Genomic DNA, 8000 nt, shown 5'->3' with positions numbered 1-8000 from the left:
TGTCTAGCTCGCTGATCTGTTCTTCTGCATCCTTTACTCTGCTGTTGAGTCTCTCTAGTGAATTTCTCATTTCCAGTATTGTATTCTTCATTTCTGATTTTTTTTTATATCTTCCAGTTCTTTGCTGATGTGCTCACCGTGTTCATCCATTCTTCTCTGCATATCTGTGAGCATCCTCATGATATTTTGTTTGAACTCTTTGTCAAGTAGGTCACTTGTTTCTGTTTCATTTAGTCGCTTTTCTGGAGTTTTTCCTGTTCCCTTGCTTGGAAAGTATTCTTTTGTCTCCTCATTATGCCTCTTTCTCTGTGCTCCTTTCTATGTATTAGGTGAGTCGGCTCTGTCTCCCGATCTTGGAGAAGTGGCCTTATGTATGAGATGCCTTATGAGGCCCAGCAGTGTGCTTCCCTCTTGTCACCAGTCCAGAAGATCCAGGAGTGACCCCTTTGTGGGCTACTTGTGTCCTTCTGCTGTGGCAGGGTTGCTCCCACTGCAGGTACCCAGGGAGTCTAGTCTTTCCTTCCCTGGCCAGCTGTTTGTAAATCCAGTTTGGGGAACCTCAGCACTGTTGGCTACAAAGTCTATCAGCAGACTCCTATTGCAGTTTTCCTCTTAATTTGGCTTAATTTTCCTCTTAATTTAGCAACCAGCGTAGCTGGTTGCTAGGCTCAGGGGCTTACAGTTGTGATAAGCCTCTGGCCTACAAGGCTGTTGTCAGTTCTCTTAGGAATGCAGCTGAGTGGGGCTGGCCCTAGGCACCGGAGCACTCAATTGTTTCAGACTTTGGAAGGTGGGGCTGATCCTTTTTATGGCTATTTGTGAAGCACAGATCTTCTGCCTTACTGCCCCCCCCCCAGGACCACAAACACTGTCAACACAGTCCTGGTCTGTGCACACTTCTCAACCCCCTGGAGCATACCCCGATGCCGCACTGCAGAGGCCCCCACCTCTCCACCAATGACCCCCACAGTTCACCTGGTCCTCACACAGGCCCTGCCCCACAGAGGCAGACACCCTCACCTGCCAGTAGTGGATCAAGGCACCCAGTCAATGCAGGCTGAAAAGTAGCCTGAGGGCTTGCTATTAGGTGGGGCCAGTCCCTAGGGCAGGTTGCCTGCCCTGGGTGAACTGGATTAAATCTGTGCTCTAGTGGGCATGGCAGACCCCTGGGCTAACAGGCAAAGGGATGAACCTCAATGGTGCCCACCGGGGTCTGTGTCAGTACGCCTGGACCAGTTCAGAACAATGGCCCCCACCAATGTCTCAGTCTCCGGAGAGGTCCCTCCTCTCACCAAGATGCCCCGAGAACCCACCAGGTGAGTCTCATTTCACCAAAGAACTGTCAGCCTTCTCTTTGGTGATTTTAGGTTGCTGCAATGAGTGAGTTTGTGTGTGGGCCCTTTAAGACCCGGGTCTTTTTGGCTTTCGGCCAATAGCTTTTCTCGGGGTATCCTCGCTGCAGTTAATAGCCAGCAAAGCCAGAGAGTAAGACCCCTGTCTCAGTTGGGCTGAGTCTGAAGGATACTTATAGTAGTATTGGCCCCCACTCTGGTCCTCACTCCTCCAGGGAGGGCTGCGTACCTTAGGGTGGCTCCCATCTGGCCAGCTGAGTAGCTCCACTGCTCCCAAAGGTGGCTTTTTTCCTCTCTAGCAGGAATTTCTGCCTCTTCCTCCTTAGTCAGGACTGTCCCTTGTTGTGGGGGTTCTTTTTATCCAGTTTTCAGTTTTCTCTCCAGGGTAATTTTTCCAGAAATAGTTGTAACCTGGTTGTGTTTGTGGGAGGAGATGAGTTCAGAGTCTGCTTACGCCGCCATCTTGATGAGATCTCCCCCTTACTATTTATAGGTCTATTCAGGCTTTATATTTCTTCTTGAGTCAGTCTTGTTTCTGTGTATCTACAAATTTGTTGATTTCAATTAGGTTCTCCAATTTGTTGGTGTACAATTGTTCATAATATTCTCTTATAATCCTTTTTATTTCTGTAAAACTGGTAGAAATGTTCCCACTTTCATTTCTGATTTTGATAATTTGAGTCTTCTCTCTTTTTCTCTTAGTCAATTTATCTAAAAGTTTGTCAATTTTGTTGATCTTTTCCAAAAAATGGGATTCTGCTTTTATTGATTTCCTCTATTGTTTTTTTAGGATTCTGACACCAATTCTGATGTGCATATTTATTCTATACCACCAAGCAATTCTCCAACACCAGCAGGGTGTCCTGCAATTCAACTCAATTCTGAAACTATCTACCTGGAGATAGCATCAGATCCCACAGGTTAAGGGCTCAGTCCTACAAGACTGCCCTCTTCCCCAACTTCAGATGCCAATCACAAGTCCAGGTTGTCACCTGTGCTTTTGACTGATCAGCTGTAGATTAGAGGTTCCCACAACCTTCTCTTTGGGTTTGATTCATTTGCTAGAGTGGCTCACAGAACTCAGGGAAACATTTTACTTACAAGATCACCAGTTTATTATAAAAGGATAGTACCTCAGGAACAGCCAGATGGAAGAGATGTGTAGGGCAAGGTATGTGGGAAGGGGCAGGGAGCTTCTGTGCCCTCTCTGGGCACACCATTCTCCCTGAATCTCCATAGGTTCACCAACCTGGAAGCTCTCTGAACCCCATCCTTTTGGGTTATTATGGAGGATTCATTACATGGGCATGATTGATTAAATCATTGGCCACTGGTAATTGAACTCAATCTTCAGCCCTTCTCTCCTCCCAGGAGGTGGGAGGGGTGGGACTGAAAGTTCCAAACTTCTAGTCACATGATTGGCTCCTACAGGCAACCAGCCCCCATCTTTAGGTACTTTTCAAGTCACCTCATTAACGTAACAAAAGACTATTATTACTCTCATCATGGAAATTCCAAGGGTTTTAGGAGCTCTGTGCCAGGAGAAATACCAAATAAGTGTTTCTTTTTTTTTTTTTTAATATTTTATTTTTCCTTTTTCTCCCCAAAGTCCCTGGGTACATAGTTGTATATTTTTAGTTGTGGGTCCTTCTAGTTGTGGCATGTGGGATGCTGCCTCAGCATGGCTTGATGTCTGCACCCAGGATCCGAAACGGCAAAACCCTGGGCTGCCGAAGTGAAGTGCGCGAACTTAACCACTTGGCCATGGGGCTGGCCCTGTATTTCTTTCTTTTTTTTGAGGAAGATTAGCCCTGAGCTAACATCTGCTTCCAATCCTCCTCTTTTTTTTTTGCTGAGGAAGACTAGCCCTGAGCTAACATCCATGCCCATCTTCCTCCACTGTATATGTGGAATGCCTACCACAGCACGGCTTGCCAAGTGGTGCCATGCCTGCAGCCAGGATCTGAACAAACCCCAGGCTGCCAAAGCAGAATGTGTGGACTCAACCGCTGCACCACCGGGCTAGCCCCTGGCCCTATATTTCCTATTATAACTCACAATATCACATTTTTCTTTTTTTTTTTTTTGAGGAAGATTAACCCTGAGCTAGCATCTGCCGCCAATCCTCCTCTTTCTTTGCTGAGGAAGACTGGCCCTGAGCTAACATCTGTGCCCATCTTCCTCTATTTTGTATGTGGGATGCCTGCCACAGCATAGCTTGACAAACTGTGTGTAGGTCTGCATCCAGGATCTGAACCAGCAAACCCTGGGTTGCTGAAGCAGAACATGTGAACTTAACTGCTGCACCACCAGGCTGGCCTCTCTATTCTCTATTTGATTTATATCTATTCCAATCTTTATTGTATCTTTTCTTCTGCTAGCTTTGGGTTTAGTTTGCTCTTCTTTTTCTAATTCTTTAAGATGTACAGTGGGGTTATTGATTTTAGATCTTTCTTCTTTTTTAATGTAGGTGTTTATAACTATAAATTTCCCTCTCAGTACAGCTTTTGCTGCTTCCCATAAGTTTTGATATGTTGTGTTTTCATTTTCAATCATCTCGAGGTATTTTCTAATTTCCCTAGTGATTTCTTCTTTGACCCACTGATTGTTTAAGAGAGTGTTGTCTGAGAGTCATGTCAACAAAGATGGCAGAGTAGAAAGGTCCAGGAATCTGCCCATCTACTGAAATAACAATTGAGCTAACTGAAACTGTCTGAAGCAACTTTTTTGGAAATTTAGAGTCTGGCAGAACATGTTCAGCATCCAGGGGAGAACCTGATGAAGAAGCTGGTAAATTTAGGTGAATTTCTACTTTTCTCATAACCACTACCACTCATAGTCCCATGTCAGGGAGTGGAGGACACAGAGTTTCCACATACTCCCTCACACCTCACACACATAGTTCCTCTATTGAAGGACATCTTGGTTGCTCCTAATTTTTTGGCAATTATGAACAAAGCTGCTATAAACATTAATGTGCAGAGTTTTGTGTGGACATAAGTTTTTAACTCATTTGGGTAAATACCTAGGAGTACAATTGCTTGGTTATGATAAAACTATGTTTAGCTTTGTAAGAAATGGCCAAAGTGTACCATTTTGCATTCCCACCAGCAATGAGACTTCCTGTTGCTCCCCATCCCTGTCAGCATTTGGTGGTGTCAGTGTTTTGGATTTTAACCATTCTAATAGGTGTGTAGTACTCATCTCATTTTTGTTTTAATTTGCAGTTCTCTGATGACATTCAACATTGTGATGCTGAAAGTCCTTTCATACACTTATTTGCCATCTGTAGATCTTTGCTGAGGTGTGTGCTCAAACATTTTCCCCATTTTTTTAATTGGATTGTTTCTTATTAAGTTTTAAGAGGTTTTTTGGGTATATTTTGGATACCACTCCTTTATCAGATATGTTTTTGCAAAGATTTTCTCCCAATCTATGGCTTGTCTTTTCATTCTCTTAACAGTATCTTTCACAGAGCAGAAGTTTTAAATTTTAATGAAGTCCAGATTACAAATTTTTATCTTTCATGGATCATGCTTTTAGTGTTGTGTCTAAAAAGTCATCACTGAATATAAGGTCATCTAGATTTTCTCCTATGTTATCTTCTAGGAGTTTTATAGTTTTGTGTTTCACATTTGGCTTTATGATCCATTTTGAGTTACTTTTTGTGAAGGTATAAGAACTGTGTCTAGATTTTTTTGTATGTGGATGCCCAATTGTTCCAGCACCATCTGCTGAAAAGACTTTCTTTCCCCATTGAATTGCCTTTGCTCTTTTATCGAAGATCAGTTGACTATACTTGAGTGAGCCTATTTCTGGGCACTTTGTTCTGTGCCACTGATCTATTAGTTTATTCTTTTGCCAATACCACACTGTTTCAATTTGTGTAGCTTTATAGTAAGCCTTAGGTGGGTAGTTCCAGTCCTCTGACTTCGTTCTTCTCCTTCAATATTGTGCTGGCTGTTGGTCTTTTGCTTTTCCACATAAATTTTTGAATCAGTTTGTTGATCTCAACAAAATAAAACTTGCTGGGATTTTTATTGGAATTTTGTTGAATCTGTAGATCAAGTTGGGAAGAACTAACATTTTGACAATATTGTGTCTTCTTATCCATGCACCTGTAATATCTCTCCATTTATTTAGATGTTCTTTTTCTTTCATCAGAGTTTTGTAGTTTTCCTTACATAGATCTTGTACATATTTTGTTAGACTTATACATAATTTATTTCTGGTGCTAATGTAAATGGTATTGTTTTTAATTTCAACTGTTCGTTGCTGATATATGAGAAAGCAATTGACTTTTGTGACTCTAGTGAATCTTTCATTTGTTACTGTGCTTTTCAGTTCCAAAATTGTGATAGTTTCTGTCAAATGCTTTTTTTTTTTTAAATTTTTATTACTATTCAGAGCCCAAATGATTACTGGCCCTGAGCTAACATCCGTGCCCATCTTCCTCCACTCTATATGTGGGATGCCTACCACAGCATGCTTGCCAAGTGGTGCCATGTCCACACCAGGGATCCAAACTGGTGAACCCTGGGCCGCCAAAGTGGAACGTGCACACCCAACTGCTGCGCCACTGGGCTGGCCCATCAAATGTTTTTTTTCCTGTGAATGGGACATACTTTCCTGTTTATTTGTATGCTTTGTAAATTTTTGTTGAGAACTGGATATTCCAAGTATTATGTTATGATAATTCTGGAAAATGGATTCTCCCACTCTTCAGGGATTGCTCACTTTTGCTTCTTGAGGACTGAAGCTATGCATTTGTGACTTTTCCAAATTATTTTTGCAAAGCATGTGTTCCTTGTGTATGGTCACTGAAGTTTCTGCTCAGTTACAAAGACTTTCTGGTTAAAAAAAAAAAAAATAGGCACTGGGCACTGCACTAGCCCTTTAAATCTTCTGATAGATGCTACCACCAGGCAAGCCATTGCAGCTGAGAGGGCTGAAACCAAGGCAAGAATCTCAGGGTACCACCAGACCCAAGCACAAAACCCAAATTTTTGGAGGGCAAGGTCCCCACTGCCTGCCCTGGCACCAATCAGATGTTATTGGAACTGAAGCTGCTATCCCCACAACCATGGTGGGGCTGAGGAATGGGAGGTGGTGGCTAGTTCAAGCACAGGCTTTCCCTTCACCCAGTATTTTCCTTGTCTGATCAGGTTCCAGAGTTCTGAAATAGTTGATTACAATTGTTCTTTCCAGCTCTATGTATTTAAGTCTGTCATAAGGTTTTCTTTGTTTTGTTTTTTGTAACTGTCACCACTATCTATATCCAAAACTTTAAAATCACTCCAAGGGGTCAGCCCTGGTGGCCTAGTGGTTGAGTTCAGTGCTCTCTGCTTTGGCAGCCTGGGTTCAGTTCCTGGGCACAGACCTACACCATTCGTCAGTGGCCATGTTGTGGCAGCAGCCCACATATAACATAGAGGAAGACTGGCAACAGATGTTAGCTCAGGGCAAATCTTCCTCAGCAAAAAAATAAAAATAAAAAAATAAAATCACCCCAAACAGAAACTGTAGCCATTAAGCAATAAATCCTCATTTTCCCCTCACTCTAGCTCCTGGCAACCTCTATTCTACTTCTGCCTCTATGGATTTGCCCGTTCTAGATACCTCAGTTAAGTGGAATCACACAATATTTGTCTTTTGTGTCTGACTTATTTCATTTAGCTGTCATAAGTTCTTAACCTATGATGCTGACTCATTAGGCCCCCACAACTGGGAGGTTGGTGCTATATTATCTCCACTTTAAAGAAGCTGAGGCACAGAGGCTAGTTAATTTGCCTAGGATCACTCAGCTGGTAAGGAGGGTGCTAATATCCAGCCACTGCACAACTTAAATTGATGCTGCACTTCCCCTCACTAAACATCCTTGGCTCAAGGCAGCACCAGAGGGGTCCAACTACCTTAACCAACAGCCTCATTTCCTCCCCATGAAGTGCCGTGCTCTCCAGATCTCCTGAAGCACTCACTCACCCTCTCACTCCCTGTGGCAGGTCCATGCTGGGCCCTGCAGAAACAGGTGAACTTCCACGCAGTAGTGAGAGAGGGAAGTATAGGGGGCCTCACCTAGGCCAGGGGTCAAAGAGGGAAGTCTTCTAAGAGAAAGTGCCCTCAAGGCTAACGCCCAAAGGCTAGCAATTTGGCTGGCAGGGTGGAGTGGTAGGGAAGAGGGGAGGTGTCACTGGCTATTTGTTGTGCTTGCTGTGAGTTCCCTGTGTAGCTGGACCTCAGTTTACCCATTCGCTTTCCTGCTTATGGCCTTTGGGCTGTGTCCAGGTTCAAGACTGTAGACAAAGCTGCAGTGATGTCATTCTTGCTAGAGTCTCCCTGTGCCCGAGGAGAGGGCATATGTCTAAGGGTAGAACTGCTGGTCTGAGTCTAGGTGAAGATCTTGCTTTAGAAAGTCATGCCTTGGGGGCCAGCCCAGTGGTGCAGCAGTTAAGTGCACATGTTTCGCTTCAGTGGCCCGGGGTTCGCCGGTTCGGATCCCTGGTGCAGACATGGCACTGCTTGGCAAGCCATGCTGTGGCAGGCATCCCACATATAAAGTAGGGGAAGATGGGCACAGATGTTAGCTCAGGGCCAGTCTTCCTCAGTAAAAAGAGGAGGATTGGCGGCAGATGTTAGCTCAGGACTAAT

This window comes from Equus caballus, chromosome 16 (assembly GCF_041296265.1).
Source record: "Equus caballus isolate H_3958 breed thoroughbred chromosome 16, TB-T2T, whole genome shotgun sequence".
Classification (NCBI taxonomy): domain Eukaryota; kingdom Metazoa; phylum Chordata; class Mammalia; order Perissodactyla; family Equidae; genus Equus; species Equus caballus.
This window is presented reverse-complemented; position numbering follows the sequence as displayed.